The sequence below is a fragment of the Magnolia sinica genome, chromosome 16 (assembly GCF_029962835.1).
Source record: "Magnolia sinica isolate HGM2019 chromosome 16, MsV1, whole genome shotgun sequence".
Taxonomy (NCBI): domain Eukaryota; kingdom Viridiplantae; phylum Streptophyta; class Magnoliopsida; order Magnoliales; family Magnoliaceae; genus Magnolia; species Magnolia sinica.
Genome location: NC_080588.1, coordinates 52,960,479 through 52,983,755, shown reverse-complemented (window position 1 = coordinate 52,983,755; position 23,277 = coordinate 52,960,479).

Below are 23,277 nucleotides of genomic sequence, written 5' to 3'. Positions count from 1 at the left end.
ATATACATGTCATTCTGTGCCAACTACTCTCCTCTACCTCGAGAAATGCCCCTAGTTCCTCCAATCAATATTCTGCCGCCCGATTCTCAAATTCTCCATCGCATTATGGAAGTATCCTCCTCAGGATAAGCAGAAATTTCTGCGCCTACGATGCAAACAGCAGCAGCGGAGGCGTTGATTTCTTCTCATAGCATGTAGGTGGACCTAGATATGACAGTTCACCCAATAACCATCGAAGAGATCAATGCAGAGCACCTTCTCGCTGAAGGAACTGTAGTTGCATCGCCCATAGCTTCAACAACTGTGGGTCATGCAATTTATTTTCTAGAAGAGCCTACTGGCGTGGCGACTCCCACAACACTTGACTCAAGTACTGAGTCAAGGAGTTATCTTTCAACATTACAGATATTGCCATAGATATGCCTTGTCCTTCTTCTGCCCCTTCTAAGATAAGGGCCTAGTGGCATCAATTCCTCTGTCTTTAGCCCATGTTGTAGGTATATTCTTCTTAAATATTTATATAGTATTCATTTTGTAGATAACACTATCTCTTTTACATCCTTATCTCCTTCATTTTCTCATAGTTGTCCTGTCTTCAAGTGGCTTGGCAAGTTCTGATGCAGTGGCCATGGTATCGGATATGCTTTCGCTGGAGAAGATTCCTCCATATAAGAGTTAGGGTTTAGTGTGTGTGTGTGTGAGAGAGAGGGGTTAAGAGTCTGTGAGCTCTTTTTAAGGCGTGGCAAGAGATGAAAGGTCCTATTAGGGGCTCCGTGGGGCCACCATGATGGATGTGGTTTATCTAAGTCGTTCGTTCATTTTGACAGCTAGGTTTAGGTAATAATTCCAAAAAGTAGCAGATCGAAAGCCCAAGTGGACCATGTTGGAATATTTGGTTGAATTAAATAGACTATAGAAATTCGAGAGCAAAAAAGAAAAATAAAATTTTGAGAAAGAGGACTTATTGAATTTAGTTGAGGCGTGACTGAGTCACTCGGCTTGAAATCGAATTTGCTCCCCTTGGACAGTGTCCCAAGTACAACAGGTTTCTAGAGCAATCGACCTCCAGGATACAACAACTATGACCCAGTCCCAGCGGTGCACTCACTGTACGTGGGCTCGGACTCAACAACGAAAGTGCTGAGTTGACTCAGCGACGAACTCAGCAATCAAAATGCTTAAAACCGAATATCAGAGAGTGTTTTATAAGAGAGAAGGATTTTTGTATTTGTAAACATAAATCGGAAGTCTTTATATAGACTTTGAAGTGGTGCATAAGCACCCTTTACAAAGGATTAGGTATAGGTGCGACCAACCCGAACGAATACATCTCTCTAGTTTAAAATGAAAAGACGTAAGTGCGAGTACACTCTCACAAATAAAGTCCCGCGAGTACCCATACACACACACCCACGCGAGTACACTCGCACCGCACCCGCACTCGCACTTGCGGCCAGGCCCAGCCCGTCCTATCCCATTGCGTAGCATAGCGCACGCGCACGCGCACACCCACACGCACACGGGCAAGGACTTGGACTCGGACTCGGCTCGGAGTGCGGGCGTGCGTGTATGGTCAATGACATAAATTAGAGCTATTGGCATAGCCCCCCACATGACCAAATTCACATGCCCCCTGAATGGGGTTCAAGCCCAAGGCAAAAGTCTATCTTATATATAAGATATATTACTTTGTCAAATCCGATGTGGGACAAAACCCACAATCCAAAAACACCAAAAAAAATTTTAATATGGAGGGAAACCAAAATTTTGAAAAATTAAATTTTTAATAGTTATTTTGAAACAAAATAAAACAATCTCCCACTTGTTTCAAAATAAAACTCTTTCGGGTTAAAGTTTAATAGTTGTGCAATGGTGCCGGTGTCACCATAGACTTGAACCGATATTAGAGTAAGCAAGATAGGTTTATAAGAATCAGGTGATACAATAGTCTTGAACCAGAATCCTTTTAATGTAAATCGCAAGTACATGTCACTCACACAACTCTTCCTCTACAAGTGATTCTGCAGTTCGGTGCGTTTCGGCCATACATTATTATTTAGATTTCATGAGTGCTCTAGAGAATTCGTCTAGATTTTCATAGGAAGCGGCCTTCACCTCTACACCCAAATAGTGAATTCCATCAAGTGTATGCAGCAACTGTATACACCACCAAATATATGGTTATGGATCCATTAAGAGTTCTGAAAAACTTATCTTTCTACGTTGTTGCTCACACTATACATCATAGAAGGGGCTCATATAACTCAGTGCAATCGTCAACCTCGTGTCTTATTATTTACCCATTGAACCTATCTCATGGGATCTCCACTTGTATAGGTTGAGTTGCCGATACTGGCAGCTCATATATTAGGCTCAACCCAATTCCTTTCGATGTATCATTTACTAACCTTTTAAATAGTCCTTTAGTCAGAGGATCTGCCAGATTCTTTTCTGACCTCATAAAGTCAATAGATATGATTTTATCACGTAACATGTGTTTCACTATGTTGTGTCTGAGTCTAATATGCCTGCTCTTTCCATTATATATTTTACTCTTTGCTTTTGTTATAGCTACTTGACAGTCACAATGAATAGATACGGCCGATACAGGCTTTGGCCACAATGGTATATCAACTAAGAGATTTCTTAGCCACTCGGTTTCTAATCCAGCCTTTTCTAAGGTAATAAACTTGGATTCTATAGTCGACTGAGTGATACATGTCTACTTGGTAGACTTCCAAGAGACTGCTCCTCTACCTAAAGTGAAGACATATCCACTAATGAATTTTGTCTCATCGGAATCACTAATTCAGTTAACATCACTGTATCCTTCTAATACAATAGGAAAACCATTATAATGTAAACCATAAGCCTACTCCTTTTTAGGTATCTTAAAATCCTAGACAAGGCATTCTAATGCTCTTTTCCAAGGTTATGTGTATATCTACTTAGCCTTCCTACTGTAAAGGTTATATTTGGTCTAATGTAGTTTGTTAGATACATGAGGCTACCAATTATTCTGGAATACTCTAATTGAGACATACTACTTCCTGTATTCTTCATGAGAGTCACACTGTAATCATAAGGAGTATCGACAAGTAAACAGTCAAAACGGTTAAACTTTCTCAATAACTTCTCAACGTAATGAGATTGTGATAATATAATAATACCATCTTTCCTTGTTACTTTAATACCCAAGATTACACTAGCCTCTCATAAGTCTTTTATATCAAATTTAGATGACAAAAATTTCTTAGTCACAATAACTAATTTAATATTAGTTCCAAAAATAAGCATGTCATCAACATAAAAGCATATAATAACATAATCATTTTTAAAAATTTTACTATATACATGTCTATCTACATCATTTATATAATAACCATTTGATTTTAAAACACCGTCAAATTTTTCATGCCATTGTTTAGGAGCTTGTTTTAGACCATATAGTAATTTAATTAGTCTACGTACTTTATTTTCTTTACCTGATATCTTATAACCATAAGGTTGCTCTATATATATTTCTTCTTCTAAGTCTCCATTTATGAAAACCGTCTTAATGTCCATCTGGTGTACCACCAATTTATATATGGAGGCTATCGCTATTAAGACCCTGATAGTTGTAATTCTAGTTAAAGAGGAATATGTATCAAAGTAATCTATTCCTTCATTTTATTTAAAGCCTTTCGCTACTAACCTAGCCTTAAACTTATCAATAGTTCCATCTGGTTTTAGTTTCTTTCTAAACACCCATTTACAACCTATTGGTTTGTTTCCAGGTGATAGGTTTATAAGTTCCCAAGTGTTATTAGATATTATAGATTCCAATTCATCATTTATTGCTTCCTTCCAAAAGGTTGCATATGGAGAGTTAATAGCTTATATATAAGTTGTAGGATTATCTTTTACTAAGAAGGTGAAAAAATCATCTCCTACATTAGTTTCTCTTCTAACCCTAGTACTTTTTCTTGGTTGTATCTCTTCTGCTACCTGCTCGCAAGCACTTTTACTTATAGATGCGACATCTGATTCATTAACTTCCTTTATTCTTATAGATTTAGATTTCATAAGGAATACGTTATCAAAGAACTCTGCATCCCTAGCTTCTATAATTGTATTAGGATCTAGAATATTATCCTTAGTTTTTAAAACTAGAAACCTGTAGGCTGCACTGTTTTGTGCGTACCCTATAAATACACAGTCGATTGTTTTAGGGTCTAATTTTCTTTCTTAGTTTTAGGTAATTCTACTTTAGCAAGAAATCCCTACACTTTAATATATTTATAATTAGGAACATGATTCTTCCAAAGTTCGTAAGGTGTTTGTTCAGAAGATTTAGAAGGAATTCTATTTAGAATATAACAAGCAGATAGAATTGCTTCTCTCCACATATTTGAGGGTAAGCTTAAACTATTTAATATAGCATTCATCATCTCCTTTAGAGTTCTATTCTTACGTTCTACTATTTCGTTTTGTACTGGTGTATAAGAAACTTTAGTTTCGTGAACTATTCCATTCTTTTCACATAATTCTCTAAATTGAGAAGATTCATATTTAGCTCCTCTATCTATTCTAACTCTTTTAATTTTTATATTTAACTGATTTTTAACTTCAATTTTGTATTTAGAAAAAACATCTAAAGCTTCATCTTTGTTCCTTGACAGATGGATCTAGTGAACCTAGAGTAGTCATCTACAAAAGTTATGTAATATCTTTTTCTACCTCTAGATATGTGATTTCTAAAATCACATAAGTCATTGTGTATCAATTCTAATAGAACAGAGGATCGTTCTATTCGTTTAAAGGGTTTTCTAATGAATTTTGATTCTACACATGTTTCACATTTATCGAATTCTTCATTAGATATATTAGTTAATAAACCTAATCTTTTCATTTTCTTCAAAAATACTACATTCACATGACCTAATCTACTATATTATAGATAAAAGGGTTTAACGATATAAACAGAACTAGATGTCTTCTTATTATTATCATTGGATACATTTACAATGAATAAACCATCGCTATAGTATCTCTTACCAACAAAGGTTCCATTCTTAGTCATTACAAGCTTATCTGAATCAAATACTAACTTGACACTAGCCTTATTGAGGAGCGAACCAGAGACCAAGTTTCTTCTAATGTCAGGCATATGTAAGACATCATTCAATAATAGAGTTTTCCTAGAAGTGAGTTTCAGAAGTACTTTCCCTTTCCCTACAACTGGAATGTTCTAGCATTATCCATGAATACCTGTTTATCATCTCTTGATACTTGATAGGAGGTAAACATGCTACGATCCTTACACACGTGCCTAGTTGTACTAGTGTTTAGTACCCACTCCAAGTTGTTTATAAGGAAGACTTCTGACGCCACAATTACTACCATGTCAGACAAATTGCCTGTTTCTGTAAGATTAGCTTGCTGCTTATCTTTGTTTTTCTTAAGCCGGCAAGTTTTAATGTGATGCTCAGGCTTTCCACAATTGTAGCAATTTCTCTTTTTTCTTGAATTTATTGTTTATGCATTCTTCTTTTTGAATTTGCATTGATTTGCATAATATTCAGGTTTGCCACAGTTATGACATTTGCCTCTTTTCTTATTATTTTCCCGACTTGATTTCACAAGATTCGCCTTTGAATCTATTTCATTTCCATTTTCTTTTGTTCCCTGATTCTATTGGCGTCCTCTATTCGTATGTGTATGATAGTGGTTTCCAAAGAAACACCATTCTTTTTATGTTTCATTCTATTCTTATATTCTTTCCAGGAGGGCGGTAGCTTTTCTATTAGCGCTCCTGACAGAAACACTTCATCCAACTTAATTCCTTCAATTGACAGTTCGTAAACTAGATTTTGAAAATCATGAATTTGATTTATAATAGGTTTATCGTCTGTCATATTATAATGAAGAAAATTAACAATTGCATGTTTCTTAACACCTACATCTTCCAATATGTACTTCTTTTCCAAAGCAGTCCATATGTCTTTAGCAGATACATAAGAAGCATACACGTCATATAATTTGTTGAACAAAGAGTTTAGAATATAGTTTTTACAATTATTTTTATCTATTACTTCAGTTTGATTTGCTGGATCTATAGTAAATGATTCAGATAGTATGTATGAAACTTTAAGGGTGGTCAATGCGAACATAAGTTTTTGTTTCCATCGTTTAAAACATTGTCCAGCGAACGGTTCGATTTTGGCCAACTCAGCAGAAGTATTTACTGTTACTGTAGTCATAGTCTAAGTAATTCAACAAAATTTGATTTCAAGATTTTTGGAATATTTGGTTGAATTAAAAAGAATATAGAAAATCGAGAACTAAAAAGAAAAATAAAATTTTGAGAAAGAGGACTTATTGAATTTAGTCGAGGCGTGACTGAGATACTTGGCTTGAAATCGAATTTGCTCCCCTTGGACAGCGTCCCATAGTGCAACAGGTTTCCAGAGCAGTCGACCTCTAGGATATAATGACTATGACCAGGTCCCAGCGGTGCACTCACTATACGCGGGCTCAGAGTCAACGACGAAAGTGCTAAGTTGACTCAGCGACGAACTCAGCAATCAAAATGCTTAAAACCAAATATCAAAGAGTGTTTTATAAAAGAGAAGGATTTTCGTATTTGCAAACATAAATCGGAAGTCTTTATATAGACTCCGAAGTGGTGCATAAGCACCCTTTACAAAGGGTCAGACTCTTACAAATAAAGTCCCACAAGTACCCACACACACACACACCCACGCGAGTACACTCGCATCGCACCCGCACCCGTACCCGCGCCCGCGCCCAACCCAGCCCGTCCCATCCCGCATGCGCATGCGCATAGACACAGACTTGGACTCGGCACAACACGACTCGGCTCGGCGTGCGCGTGTGTGGTCAATGGCATAGATTAGAGCTGTTGGCATAGCCCCCCCCCCACAGGACCAAATTCACATGCCCCCTGAATGGGGCTCAAGCCCAAACCAAAAAGTCTATCTTATATACAAGATATATTACTTTGTGAAATCCGATGTGGGACAAAACCTACAATCCAAAAACACCCAAAAATTTATAAATGTGGAGGGAAACTGAAAATTTGAAAAATAAAATTTTTAATAGTTATTTTGAAACAAAATACAACAGACCACACCACTCCTAAGACATTTTCAACAGTGGGCACTTAATCTCTACTGTTTCTACAGTTTGGTCCACTTGAGCATTCAATCTGCCTTCTCTTTTGGACCCCATGGAGATCCTTATAAGACCCTTAGTCTTTAACTATGTCATTGATGCTAATTGACTAGCTAGGTGGCTAGTGATCAGTGATATGTGGGCCCCAGCATGATGTATGTGTTTTATCCACACCTTCCATCGATTTCTCGAGGTTATTTTTGAGCTTGATCCAATAAAATGAGCCAGATTTAAATGTCAGGTAGATCACACCACAGGAAAATAAATAGTGACTTGACGTCCACCATTTAAAACCTCATAAGCCCACTTTAATATTTATTTGACATCCAACCTCTTGATTAGGTCATACACACTTGGATGTAGGGAAAAACAAATATCCGCTTGATCCAAAACTTCTCCAGCCACCAAGAAGTTTTTAATCGTGGGCATTCAATTAAAATTATTTCCTGTAATGTGGTCCACTTGAGATTTGAATCTACCTCATTTTTTGGCTCATACTATAAAATGATATGGTAAAATGGATGGAGGGAGTGGATGAAACACATACATGATGGTGGTGCCCACAAAGCACTGACCAAGGTCACTAGTGAATCTGCGTTCGTTACCCTAACTGTGAAAGCTCAAGTTGATGTATTTTATGCATATTTATCATGTCCATCTGTTCTTTAATATCATTTTTGGGCATGATACTAAACTTTAAAAATATCTAAACCTCAACAGTTGATTAGCGTATGGGGTCCAATGACCTCATATTTTTTGGGTTTTCATAAGGTCAACAAGTTACGTGCAATTTCGACCTAAGAATTTGGCTTAATTTGGAAATTTGGTCCAATCACTCTATTCTTACTCATCAAGAGTTTCAATTTGACTGGTCACTCGCCCCAATCGAATTTCAGATGAGAAAGATATTAGGTAGACAAGATTGGTCAACAATATAATGGGTCATATCTTACAATCCACCCGTCAGATTTGAGTGAAATTTAATCTAAAATCTGAAGTCATTTTTACTCTTCAATCTAAACTGATTAGATTTTCCAAGATTTATCTAGATCTAGACAAACTGATCATGCTTATTTAAAGAGTGTTTTGGACAAATATATTTAGTTTCAAGTCAAATTGCGTTGAATTTTGTTCTCTATCCTAATTAGCACGTTCTGAACATATTTGATCATTCAAATCAATTTAGGATGGCTTGATCATAAAATTTGATTAATCTCATCATTATAGGTTATTCTTGCAATTACACTTCATTATACTTGGCCATCATTTTTTGTACAAGTGAACTTGTGTGTAAGCATAAATCAATCTAATTGCCAGCTAACTAAATGAGTGTAATTTTTCATTTTCGACCATTCAATAAATGTCCACCAATAAATTTGGTCTACTCATTTCAAAATCTTCACTTTTTTTAAATCTCAAGTTTTTTCAATCTCAAAATTTTATTTTTTAATTTTTTTTTCATTCTCAAAATTTTCCAAATTCTCTCTCTCTCTCTCTCTCTCTCTCTCTCTCTCTCTCTCATCAAACTTCTCAACTTTTTTTGCAAAATGCAAATTCTCAATTTTTTTTTTCAAAATCAATTTCTTTTTTCAAACTCTTCAATTTTATTCAAACTTTTCAATTTTTTCAAGATGTCATTTTAAAAAATATATAAAAATCTCGGTTTTCTTTTATCTTATTTTTCTTTCAAAATCTAAAATTTTCTCAAACAATGAAACTTTGAAACTTTTTTTTCAAAGTCACAATTTTTTTAACTCAATTTTCTTATTCAAGATGTTAATTTTTTTTTTTTCAAAATCTCATTGTTTATTAAATTACATTTTTTTTTCAAAATCTCAAATTATCTCAAACATTTTCAAAATTTCAAGATGCCAATTCGTTTTTTTCTTTTCTTTTCTTTTCAAAATGTCAATTTTTTTTTTCAAAATCTCAAAATTTATCAAACATTAAGAAATTTTTTTTGAACTTTTGAACTTTGTTTTTCAAAATCACAATTTTTTTTTAAAAACTTCTCAAAAATGTCAAGAGTATAAAACAATATGCCAAAAATGACAATATATACTTTTTAAATTTTTGTTGAACAAATGGGAGTTTTAAATTGCTGAACAAATGTAGCATGGCCTTCAAACATTAAAGCCATTATTAAAGTTTTTTTTTTTAATTTAAAATTTTAAAATAATATATATATATATATATATATATATATATATATATATATATATATATTAACTTCTGAATTTTTATTTTCAAGATGTCAATTTTTTTGTCAAAATTTTAATTTTTTTAATATTCTTTTTGAGTTTACTTCCCTTTTTTAAATCTTCATTTTTTTAAATAAAAAATCTCATTCTTTTTCAAAAATCTACAACTTAGGGAATTTTTCATGTGATATTGCCAAGCATTTAAAAACTAATTTGCATGCAAAAGTAGACAAATTCCACTCAATGGATACAAAAAAAAAATAAAATCGATGCATTCAATCAATTCATACAAGAAAAAAATCATATTGAGGTTGGGGGTAATAATTTAGAATTCTATTAAAAATCACTTCTTCGAGCAAAGTATAAATGTCCATCAAATACTACAAATAATAATAATAATAATAATATTGAGGTTTGGGCATAAGTTTGAAATTTGACAAGATTCGCAATGGACCATGATCCATCGCACAATGATGAAAAGCCCATCGCTAAATGTTGAAATGCGGAAAGTTGGTCTGAATTTTCGACAGACGTTGTCGGTCGAAAAAATTAATTTTATGATGGATTATATCCATCATAAAATAACAATTTGCAATGGATTCTGCTCCATAAAATTCACTTCATGAAATAGCGACAAACTTTTCCTTTTATGACAAATGTGATCGGTTGTAAAGACTTTCGACATAACTAAGAATTTTTTACAATGGACATTATTGTAAAACCAAGCATTTTTGTCATTTTTGCTATTTTTGCTTAGTGTGATTTACAACTCAATACAGGTACGACTTGCAACACTTACAATGCTCGCCCATAATTGCTCTCCCTATCTTCATCAAATAGAAGTTTTGATGGGAGTTGATCTTTCACCCCCTTTTTGTCAATATTTGACAAAGAGTTAGATCCATAGATATATCAGTAAAAACATAATAAAAAAAAACTCTACAAGTCATGATTTTACTATTAGCACATACTAATAGGGGAATATGGTATATATAAACATTAAAAACAAAGACCATGCTTATTATGGTTATTTTAAAGAGAGATACCAATCAAAATGGAAATGACTAATGATAGTTTAAGCTAAAACATATAATACTAAAATGAAACAACTTTAAAACTTAAAATACAAAAAACAAATGAGGTTATAATCTTCAAATTTTACTATGAAGCACAAGATGACACTAAAATCCTCTAGTTTACCTATGGTGTTCAGAATAATTAGGCTAGAATCCTCTGACTTAACTATCGAGCACAAAAAGAGACTTGAATCCTTAGATTTTCCAGTTAAGCTCGTAAATGAGGCTGAAATCCTCATATTTTATAATTAGCCCTCATAGACCTTCTAAGGTCACCTATCCCTCTTCATAACCTATTTGGGTATAAATTTCTTAGAACCTGAATTGTATTCAGGAGGAAGAATGATTTTCCTAGATTCATCTCCTTTAGGTGATTTTCTAGTTAGAGATCTATGTTCGGTAGTTGATTTACCTATGTGAGTCATACCCTGATTATAATTTCCGTTCATCAAATCAGTTTTTTTAGGAATAGTTGGAAACTCGCTCTTCTTATCCAACGATCCTTTACGGATGGTCCATTGGTGTCTTAATTTCTAAGTCATGAAATATTTACCATATTGGTTTATGACTAAGGTGAATTGGGCCTTTTTTATATATTAAATATTCAAATATAAAGTGCTCAATATCTCTACAAGCATGGAACACAAGAGAGACTCTCGAGCTACTTCTCAAAGTAGATGAGTCCATTTAGATTACTGGAGGGGTAAAGGCAAAGATGTAACTATAAATTTTAAATCCTCTATTATCCTCAAAAGGCTTACCCATACTAAATTTACAAATTTATTCATTTTCTTAGGTAACCTTAGCATTCCCATTATATGTAGACATCATTCCAAAGCTCCTTTAGATCTCACTTCGAGCTGTTAAGCCTTTCGGGAGGAACTAGACTCTGATATCAATTGAAATTGGGCGAGGTGGTAGTGGACAACTCAAGTTATGCATACGAAAGCTTGGCAGAGCTAAGGAATGAATGGCTATGTCCTAAAGGGCGGGTGAATAAGACCACTTAAAATTATGTCAATTAATTGCTCAATTACATATTTAAAATAATATGTTAATTAAACTAATTAAGGCAATTAGCACTAAGGCTTCCAAGCCAATAATGAGTCCAATCACATAAACTGCATATGATATTCCAATTCAAGCAACTAGTCTATAATTGATAGTATATATGTGTGTGAGATATGCTAGCTATTCAATTCTTAGCATTCATGTAATCATGAAAACATATAATTCAACTAATCAATTACATAAGCGTAATTTAAAAAAGCACTCAAAGGACAATCTCAAACACAAGCATGTATAATGGTTCAATTTTCCTACTCCACTCTCAGCGGACATACTTTCCTTGAGTATACTAGTTTTCACTATCGAAGGTTTTAAATTAGGTTCACCTTTAACCTATACAAACATACACTCCTTCTGGAGGCCTACATAAGAACTTACCCATATACTCACTCATGTCGATGACCTATACAAGGACTCACCACGTACACACTCATGCTGGTGGCCTACATAGGGACTTACCATGTACACAACGTGTTGGTGGCCTACATATGACTTATATAATTATATAAGAACCTACATGAATTTGGATTACAAACTCTACACTCAATCTTACATAAGGAATGAGTGTGAATGGACTCTATAATTGACACTTAGCGGATCGAGCCCCTTTGTCATCCCCTTGCTTGAGTTGTTTATTAAAAGCTCTCCCATGCTTAAATTCTCTTCTCAATTGCTCCCACGTCCGTTGATGCCAATAATTCATCTCCATGAATAAAGAACTTACATGTAATGCTCCATTTGAAGTGACTAAGGTGATGGGAGGATGGTAAAATATCTTGCAACTAATATGATAGTTTAAATCCTTGGGGATTCACCGATATGGGTGTACTAGAGGATTTATACAAAGATTTGTCAAGTAAAAAAATGAGCAGAAAATGGTCGGTTTGATTGATTGATTCGAGCCTTCGATCAATTGAACTCTCCTTCGATCGATCGAGTGATGCACCGATTGATTGCTATAGTTTCAACATTTTAGTGAATTTGTTGTAGGACAATTTGGGTCGTGTTCGATCACTCTAGCCTGATCAATCAGTTGGTCGACCGATCAATTAAGGTTCAATTGATGGCACTTATGAATCTGTTTTTTTTTTTTGTAATATATAGTAATTTGGTTTAACAGCAACTCGAGACCTTTATCGCATATGTAAGCATGTTCAATTGAGGCTCCTAAGGCTAATGGATGATTAATCAAAAGTTTACCTACTAGGCCATGATCATTTAGAGGTTTAAGGTTGTTTGGGTCAAGGGTTAGGTCACAAAGGCACCTCATATACATGTCCTTGATGCTCTAGTCTTCATATGTCTTCGGTCTTCAGTTTCTAAGGGCCCAACCAATTCCTTGATATATTGACGCATATGATTGACAAATAAGGTGCACAAATAAGTGTATTAATACTTTCTTCTTCGTTACTAATGCCTTACTCAGAATCTCCAATTGCAAACCACTCTATGAAATCATTTATATCAGGGAATCTCTAACTTCTTAATCCATTGAGATTTTGTGGTGTCTAACTGACCATAGATTTCAAGATTAATGGCTAGTGGCAACTCCAAGTGAAATCATATTGTCCAGAAATTAATCCCATACCACAATGCAAAATCAAAAGAGTGTGTGTAGTAAGGATCTGCGTCAACATCTATGCCCATGTATCTAGTAGTAGTTGTTAAATAGTTAAGAATTTTAATATTTAAAATTTTTAATCTTTTAATAGAAAATCATATTTCCCAAGTTTTGTATCATGATTGCTCTAGACCAATACAATTGTCCCTCTCACAGGGAGCCCATATAACTAAATGCTCTTTGACTACACTTTCATGTTTGCGTTATATCTAATCCTTCCACCTATTATGCTAGCTTATATTAGGATGCGACCGAAGAAATTAGATCGAAACTCAAGTGGACCACATATATAAACGTGAAGGTACCTTAGAAAGGTTTGCATTTCTATTCCCACTACTTTTATGGGGTGACTCCAGGGGAGTTCCTCGGCCTCGGGAGCGATAGCCTCAAAGGCTTTAACAACATCATCATCAAGACACCCTAAGTCAAAATTAGGGTACTGGCATTGGACGTCTTTTCGGCATTGCTGGAAGCTAATATTAAACATCTCCTCCAGATATGATCCTCAGATGGCCTAGAAGCCACCACCATGGCCGCCACCCTCTTAGAAATTGTTGCCTCAACTTCCGCCAGCTTGGCCTTCGCCTCCTCTGCTTGAACCCCTACCTCGGCTAGGCGGGACTCCGCATTAGATGCCCTCGCCTCCACCTCAATCACATAGGTTGCAATGTTGGGCTTCTCCCGCTGCTCCATAGCCAGTAAAGAGGCACTAGTGGCATAGTCCTCCTTGGAAACCCTAAGGGCCTTATGAAGGACCTCTACCTTGGCATGGATTGCTGCCTGGGCATCCACAGCTTTAACCCAGAGCTCGACCTTGACAGACTCGAACCTTCGATTGGCTTCCTCCAAGCGACCCCTTAAATCAATTAAAAGGTGGTGGAGGGACCCAATAACGCCCTGAAAACAAAAAGAAGATGGAAGTCAGCAAATGCATAAGCATATTTAAAAATAAAATTAAAAAGAGAAAGAGAGAGAGAGAGAGAGAGAGAGAGAGAGAGAGAGAGAGAGAAGTACTAATAACATTATACCTTAATCTTTGTCGATACCATGGTACTAAGAAGAAGATTGGGCTGCAGGGACAATATTGTATTAACTTCCCCCACTGGCACATGATCACGACCCCAATTGGCTAGGATGACCATATTTTGCAGGAGAAGTGCATGTACTGCTACCCTCGACGTCCCTGCACCCGCAACTCCCTTAGGGGCCGAGCTTTGGCACTCAGAAGTACCCCCATCAACAGCCTCCACTCTCTCCTCCTCAGCATGGACAGGAGACGAGTCCAAGTCTACTACCTCCCTCGAAGACATGCTTGGGGGAAGAGAGCTCCATGCAGCCACAGTCGGGGCAGCTTCCTGGAGCACTATAAGAGCTGCCTTGATGGCAACTCCTGCTACAACATTCACCTTCGCCTTTGCTTGTATAGTCGGGGGTAGAGTCTCGGAGCATGCCCCATCACCAACCTCTCTGCTGAGGGCCCGACAGCCTCGACCCTAGGTGTGTGCCGAGCAGGCGCCGAAGGAGTGACCTTCCTAATAGTAGCCTTCAACCACTCCATCTCAGGTATAGAGGGGAGCCTTAACCTCTTTGCCTGGGGGCGATCTGTCATTTTTGCAAAGGCGCACACACACACATATAACTACAAGGGCCTTGCCAAAAAAGGGGTTACCTACTGCCTTGACCATCAACAAGCTGACCTACTAAAGGACGATCATATTGATCAACCTCTTGCAATCTTGTTATTGTCACGCCCCAAACTCGGAAACCGGGCTCACAAAATTTTCGATCGCCGAATCCGGCGCCGACAGCCTCCGTAGAACCCCATTCTCGGTTCCCTAGCGCCCATTCGCCAGGTTCCGATCCTGGGATGCTACGAGGAGGATTTTCAACATCAGTTTGATTCGTAATAAGCATAACCAAAGGCATAACCCACAACAACAACCAAAAACTCCATCACATTTTCACTATGATAAAAAACTTTACAAGTACAATGAGCATAAAGGGAAATACAATGAAGATGAACAAAAACTCCAAAAAAAGATCTGCTACGAGCTCAAGCCTCAGCGCTACTGTGATCCAACGTCACCTGCACGCAACGGTCGTGCATAAGCTTATAGAAAACTTAGAGGGTAGTGAAAGTGTATGCTCAAGGTGGTAATGCAGTTATGCAGTATTAGAGTAATGCGGAACATGCTGATGAATGCCAAGAATACCATAACCGTACCAAGGCCATACGGTGCAAAGGATGATGTCGGCCATACTAAGGCCATGCAATGCGAAATGCAACTCAAGCATACAAATCCTCATCTAAGTCCACATCGGTACAGCTCAAAATCTGGAATATCACCGGGGTCTAGTACACTCCAAGCCAGATTATCGCCCCATCGCGCGTAATAAGGTGAGTGAAAAAGACCTCACTATCCGCCTGCTAAAATCGGGCTCAGCTCGTTAATAACGGATCCATTCCTCGAGCTGGTCAGACTCAGCCTAGCATTGCTCCCTACTCTTGGGCGGGTAAGGCCGCACCCCCTTCCAACCGACCACGACACAGTGGAAAGCACAACCGTCTGGTAATCGGCACTCAGCGCTCATGCACCCACTCAGTCTAGACGTTGGAACAACCTCTTAGTACCATAAGGGTTTAGGAAATTTCACCCAGGGATATTTATCGCACCCCATGTAGAACAGTATTTTCGGTATCTAATCCTGCCAACCACGATACGTCTGTGAAGGCTACGGCCCTGATGTCGCTAGGGCATACAGTAACCATATCACACAATACGAATGCATGAATCACACTATCCTGTCATACAGCAATCCTGCGCATATCGTGCGCTTATGTAGGGCAACACCCCCTGTATGAGAGCCCCTAAATAATCTGCCCGAAGGCATATGCTATGATCAGTCATTTCTTATATCAAGCATACGTATGATGCATATGATCATGAATCATGGAATTAAACATGTTATATGGGATGGATGATGTTCATAATGAAGATGGGCTTAGACGGCCTACACATTACACGTATGGGCCCAAGGTAAAGTCATAATGCGGACATTTAACCAACACTATACTTGCAATGGGGACGTCAAACCGCCATTGCTCCCAAGGTACTGCCCGTCGTAAACACCATTACATAAATCATGTTGGGATTGCACATCACAATGGACCCTAGGTATATCCCATTGGGCCTTCAATACATCAAATGGGCCATATCATATGGGCCTCATATTCATCAAGTGGGTCACGTCAATGGGCCGCACCAATGGGCCTTTTGTGCATTGCAATGTGCCATAACCCGTGGGCCTTAGAATGCATCAAATGGGCCTAATCTTTTGGGCCTTATGTGTATCAAATGGGCCACATCAATTGGGCCCCATATGTACATCAAATGGGCCTCAACCCATAACCCCAATACATCTTAATGAGCCATAACCCATGGGCCCCTAATACATCAAATGGGCCTCGACCCATGGGCCTTACATATAAATCAAAGTGGGCCTCAACCCATGGGGCACAAGTAAACTGAGATGGGCCTTAAATACATATCAAAGTGGGCCTCGACCACGGGCCACAAGTAAATTGAGATGGCCCTCCCATCACCAGTAGATTATATATAATATAATATATAATATATATATAATACATACAATATTATATATATATATATACACACACGTATACACCCACACACGCATGCACAAAGACACACAAACATCACAGTGGGCTCCACCGTCCAGGCGGACGGTGGAAATGAAACATATACATCCTTGTGGGCTCCATGTGGGGCCCACCATAATGTTGATATGCCATCCAACCCGTTGATAAGGCCACGTGGGCCTAGATGAAGGGTGAAAACAAATTTCACCTTGATCCAAAACTTCTGTGGACCCAAAAAGGGTTTCAAAGGTAGAGGTCCAATCTCACTGTTTCCTACGGTGTGGGCCACCTGAGTCTTGGATCAGGCTGATTTTTGGAGTGGGCCCACGTCAGGGAGTGACCCACCCTCTGAACGGATTAGATGGCAGATAAACATCAAGGTGGGGCCCACGGCTACAGCTGTGGGTGGCTGCCCGACCGCCCGGACGCTGGTGCGCAGGCAACGCCTGCTGCTCTCTGACACAGCAGCGGCAGCTGCTGTGTTGCTAATATATATATATTTTTATATTTTTAGTTTTTTCCCCAGTTTTCACAGGTAGGGTCCACATCTAGACAATCCACTCTGTCCAACGGCCCTCTATGGCTCCAGACAAGCAAAACAAGCCCAATATTGGGTATATTTCGACGTATAAAAGGGTTAGGGAAGGTTTCAATAGTGCAAACTACCATTTGCTACGGTATGGCCCACCAGGACCTCGGGTTGACACCATATTTTAGTTCAACGCCTAACCTGAGGTTGGGAACGGAATGGACGGCGTGGATTGAAGACATTCATCAAAGTGGGGCCCAAATTAAGTGGGCCTCCTCCATTGGCTTGGAACCAAGCCAATATTTGTTTTTCCAGCAAAACGTCCAGGACTGTCTGTCCGTGTAAGGTGGGCCTGCTCAGGTGGGCCACCACTGATGGATGGTTGTTCACACCCCAAGTGCAGGGTTGTGATGTAGTAATAAACTCGGTAAGACCGAGGTCGAATCCACAGGGACTGATACCTGTACGTTATCTGAAACTAAGTAGAACTAGAACTAGACTAAGATGTGATCTAAACCAAATAGAATTTAAGGAGTAATTGTGGAGTAATTATCTAATAACTTAAGAAATTTAGAAGAAAGAAACTAGGGATTCAGAGGATCCACTTGTAGAGATCAGGGAGATCTTATGCCTGCTTCGAAAATCATGGAGTTTCAACTAGACTTCCTTTGATATAGTTTTCAAGAGATGAAAGGTATATGAATTAGAATGGATTCCATCATCAAACCATGCCCAGGAGACAAAGCAAACAACAGAATTAAACTAATTACCAACCAATCAATAATGCATGAAAGTTAGGAAGGGTACCATCATCCAACCATGCCCATGGGGCAATGATGAACAACAAGGCTTCCTGACTTCATAAACATAAAAATAGAGAAAAAGAAATTTTCAAAGCCATTGCAAACCCATTGTAATTTCAGTCACAACAGACCATTAAAGACTGAGAAAAGATTCCTTTAATAATCAACTTAAAACCAAGTTCAGTTCAGAAATTTAAATTAAAGGCACAAAGTAGGATCTCCCATCTCGCTACAGGCTTCACCTCTTAGCCCTAGCTAAGAGGTTTAGGTACACATGAATGGGCTAAATCTTAAAAAATTTGAAAGAAATATAAAGGAAAAGAAAAACCAGGTCAGCCTCTGCTCCAGTCCAGCTAATCTCTCTCCTCCAGCATGCTCCACGGCTCCAGCCTCCTCTGTACTCTCTCAATCTCCTGGCCGAGCTCACCTCCCTCCTCTTTCACTCTCCCTGACGTGCAGCAGCAACCCACCTTTCTTCTTTTCTTCTTTTTTTTCTTCCTCTCCTCCTCACGCTGATCCCGTTCCAGCCTCCAAGAATGCCTCCCTCTTCTCTCTCTCTTTTCCTTTTATATCAGTAGCAGGAGAGGGTGGTGGCTGGCTGTATACGCACGGCAGCTTCCATAGTGGATTCGGTTGACGCTCTGCGCAGCTCTCTTTACGCAGCCAAGAAGATGAGCGGAACACGGCCCACTTCAATCGTATCTTTTCGAAAAAGCAACGTCCCTTGGGGTTTTTTTGGATGAGGTACACGATGGACGGTTTGGATTATCCGTCTGACCGAAGACAGAGGGCTACAACCGCCCGGATATCCCGGACGGTCTCGGACGGGCGTAACAGGGGGTGCGCTGGTGCTTGGTGGGGCCCATAATCAGCATCTGTTAGGGAATCTACTCCGTCCATTAACTTCGTGACGAAATTTCTGGTGGAGGTAGATGGTTTTGGAGTGCTTTTGATATGGCCCAACTGCTGGATCTTACGGCCGTCTAATCTGCTTTTGAACGGTTGGGAAACAATCCTCACTTGTTTTTTTGTAATTATGTCACCTAGGTCTTGGTGATATGGGCCGTAGAATTCTTATGGACGGTCCAGATTGGATCGTCGAATCAAGATGGTGGCCCACTGCATCCAACCGCAAGCTCTGTTTGAGCGCTGGAGGATGGTGTCGCGAAGACGACTCGGTCAAATTGAGTTTGATGGGTTTGAGCAGTCCGGTGGGGCGCAGGAGTGTACCGCACGGTGCACTCTCACCTTATATGTGGGGTCCACTGTAATGTATATGAGAAATCCACACCATCCATCTTGTTTCTCTTCTACTTTAAGTGGTTGAGACCAAAATTGAAGCATATCCAGATAGCAGGTGGGCCCCAGTTTAACAATTTGTGGGCTGACCTTGCTATTGGGCCTCTTCCACAAGGATAGAACGGATGAAATTCGATATATACAATTAATTTATAGTCCTCAGGCCATGTATGAAGTTTCAAGCCGAGATGATGGTTAGAACCTTGTGATCTTGTATTCTGGCTAATTTTTGGGCTACTTGATCTTCAGTTTCTCGATTTTTGCAGACCCCTGGTGTATAATTCCGTCGCTCTTGGTCTCCTAGAGTCCGTTCCTTGCCTTGGTGCTTTTGGAGCGTCAAATCCATGCATTTACCACCCTTTTTCAGTCCAGGCTTTTAAACACACCCTGCATTACAAACACGATTAAATCAGCCATTAAACGGTATTATGTTTGTAGATCCAAGTAATAACTGGGGTCTAATATGCAATATTTGACCCTCAACAATGGTGTGGGTACTACACATATGAAGTGGGTCCCACTTACTTAGACAAAATACATACTTCATAGTGGGGTCCATTCAAGTGGGCCACACAACCTCATTATCATCACACATAAAAAAAGAAATAGAGAGGGAGAGAGAGATAGAGAGTGGGACCCGCGTGATGGAGGGACCCCGGCACTATGGGCCCTCCCTTGCACTAAATCATACATCAAGTGGGTCCCATTACATGTGGGTCCATGAAATCGAAATCCAACGGTGGAGATCCCTTCTCCACTAAAATAGACGGTCTAGATGACCCTAAGTATGCAAGAAAATAAACATCATGATGGGGTCCATGGAGAATGGCCCCATCATGGAATGATCATGATGATCCAAGTGGGCCATTGGCCACATCTTAGGGTCTCAAGTGAGATCCAAGCCATTGATCGGTTGGCCTCACTTGGCCCATCTTAAAAACATTAAAATCTACCCTACCAAAACACCCACCGCTTGATCTTCTTGCTCCCTTGGCTTCCTTAGCTCCTTATGATTCTCTTTGATGGAGGAAGATGAGAAATGGATGGCTAGGATGGGAGATCTAGGGATGGAAAGGTGGGCCACACTTGCATTTTCTCACCATGGGAGGGCTTGGACGTGAGGCTCTCTTGCTTGGATTGGATTTAAAAAAATGAAGGAGAGAGAGAGTTGTAAAGGGAGAGAAAGAGGGAGTGATGGGTGATGGAGTGATGGATGTGGTGGTGATGGGTGTAAGAAGCTTTTTAACTTTTGTGGCAAAAGTTGTAAGAGAGGGTATGGGTTGTAAGAAACTTTTTGACTTTTGGGGCTTGCTTGGGAAAGGGTGAAATGTGATATGTACTTGAGATGATGGGATTGATGGGTTGATTGATTGATGTGACACCTTGTAGAGATTCCCTCGAAATTCGCACGCGCGGCGTTTTTCTCGCACTGAACGCTGGCCCACATCTCCCAACAAGGGTATCGCCTCGGCGCGCGAGTCGTGGCATTGGAACAGCGGCGACGACACGGTCGCTAAGGTACAAGTCCTGAGTTGAGTCGACTCGGGCTGACGGCATGAGAATTAGGGTCGCGCGCAAATACCGATTAGGGGTCGAAGGTTGCCGGAATTCGACCGGAAAGACCGCGGAAGCCTATGGAACGGTACGGTCTAGGATACGGGGCTTACAGCTATCGAGCGATCCTGACTTGGCGTTGGACGGTCTCAGAGAGATGGGGTTGAGTCCGAGGAAGAATTATATAAGTAGCAACCAGCTGAGTTAAACATCACAAGAAAAAAAAATTGAAGCAAACTTACGTACAAACATAAAGACCACAACTCAAGTCCCGACCTGGGAGGACAAACATGGTGGGAACTCGAGCTTGCAGCCTACCTAGCTTTGATGCGGGGACCTTTCATACTTTCGTAGCGAAGAACCACCTGTCTTTCCAGTCCTTATTAGAGGAGAGGTTGTTGGTAATAATAACCTGACCCTTGCTTGGCCAAAAGGAAAAATATTACTAGCCATGAGATTTCGGGTTGCTCTTGGCTTGGTACAAGTAGAAGAGCTCATCAACATAGAGCTCGGAATGGCTGATCTGTTGCCATAAAATATATCACCCAAAGGCAACTTTTCATTCGTTAGGGTTAAGCTGTTCTAGGCAAGTGTCAAACGGTGTAGCCCCTCTTACCAGTAGATAGAAAGGTAACCACAGGCCGCGGAAAAAGAAAATTGGATAAAGGGCCACCTCCCTGTTGGAGGATATCCGAGAAGTTCTCTAGCTCAGGGAAGTCGTAGTCCCATTGAGTCTGGGATCCCAAAGTTTGATTGGATGGCTTGTAAATCTTTTGACCGCAGTTAGGAAATACAAATGTTAGCCAATAAGGTTGCCCTAGGGGAAGACAAGGAGACAGCATCCGCTTCAAGCGGAGAAGCCTCCCCACCATGAGGTGCCATCTCCGGTGATGTTTTCCTCAAAGATGCACCCAACCTAGAGTCCATATTATTATATATAGACTCCCGGTGGAAGGATCCTAAGACAGAAGCTCCCCTCGAGATCTCCTTGGAAGACATAGTGGCAGTAAGAAAACTGATGACGAACAAAATGAAAAATGGGAAGGAACATAAAGGAGGCGTACTAGAAAGATCAAGTCACTATACAATTGCTAGTGGATGATGGAAGGACCCACATGACAGGGGAAGAAGAAGACAAGTTAGCAGAGGTTGAACCTTGCTTGACTTGGTGGATGCACAATGAGGGGGAGGCCTCTATTTATGAGCATCTGGGAGGCAATGCCATTAATGCTAGCAGCATTCACGAGGGTACGAAGAGACGCCTTGATCCACAACCTCAACCACGTGGGGGCACAGGGCTCACCCAGGAGGAGCATTAAATGATGTAGAGATAGGTGTCAACTTGTGAGTTGTCTGAGAGATGAAACGACGCTTGCTACTCAGTGCACGACCCCTTGTACAACGGAACTGCCATAATATCCTTTTCGATTCCCGTGACAGTCGCTATCCTTTTCGATTCTTACCCTCATCACTAGGAGATGAAATCGAACAAGAAGGACATACTAAGCTATCTACTTACAATTTAAAATTTGAAAACTCCCGTGCTTATATATCAGTTCAAACTCTTACTTCTTGAGCTCATGAATGTTGAACTCGGAAGTAGAGGGCAACTGTTATGGGAAAAACTGAACTGACTAGCCATATGAGGCATGTGACAAAGAATCGACAGATTAACTTCCTTGAGCCCTCGATGCGTCAACCACCTGGCAAGACGAGCTGAGCTTCAATGAGAGACTTGCCTACCAAGCTAAACTAGTCAAGCTTAGAGCTTGGTAATGAAACTCACCAACCGACCTGACCATCTCAACCAAGCTGTCTAAACAACCCGACCTCGACCTTAGAAACCAACCTCTATTTTGGGATAGAAATATCAACAGAAAATCTCGCATCGTAGTAGGCCAGGATTGATCCGATGAGATCCCATCTGAAAATTACGCCGATCAAGGTGGAATCAGAGATATTCCAAAAAACAGATCCCTACCCTAATACGAGCTCATATCTAACGTATTTGAGAGATCTATAGAGATACGCATACTGCTTAGAGAACCTATAAATATGCCCTTTGCCTTAGGTAAAAGGTCCGCACATGAATCCTAACTCCAACTACACCGATTCTAGGTTCATCTACCTTATTTAGGCATCAAAGAGTCCCCAGCTATAACCGACACCCCCGTTGTCCTTTGTTCTCTGTTGTTGCAGGTACTCTGGATCCTATAAGTGGAGTTGCGGGTTTAACCGGATTCGAACAATAACACAGACCATTCATTGGCGGGGTCTGCCTGTATC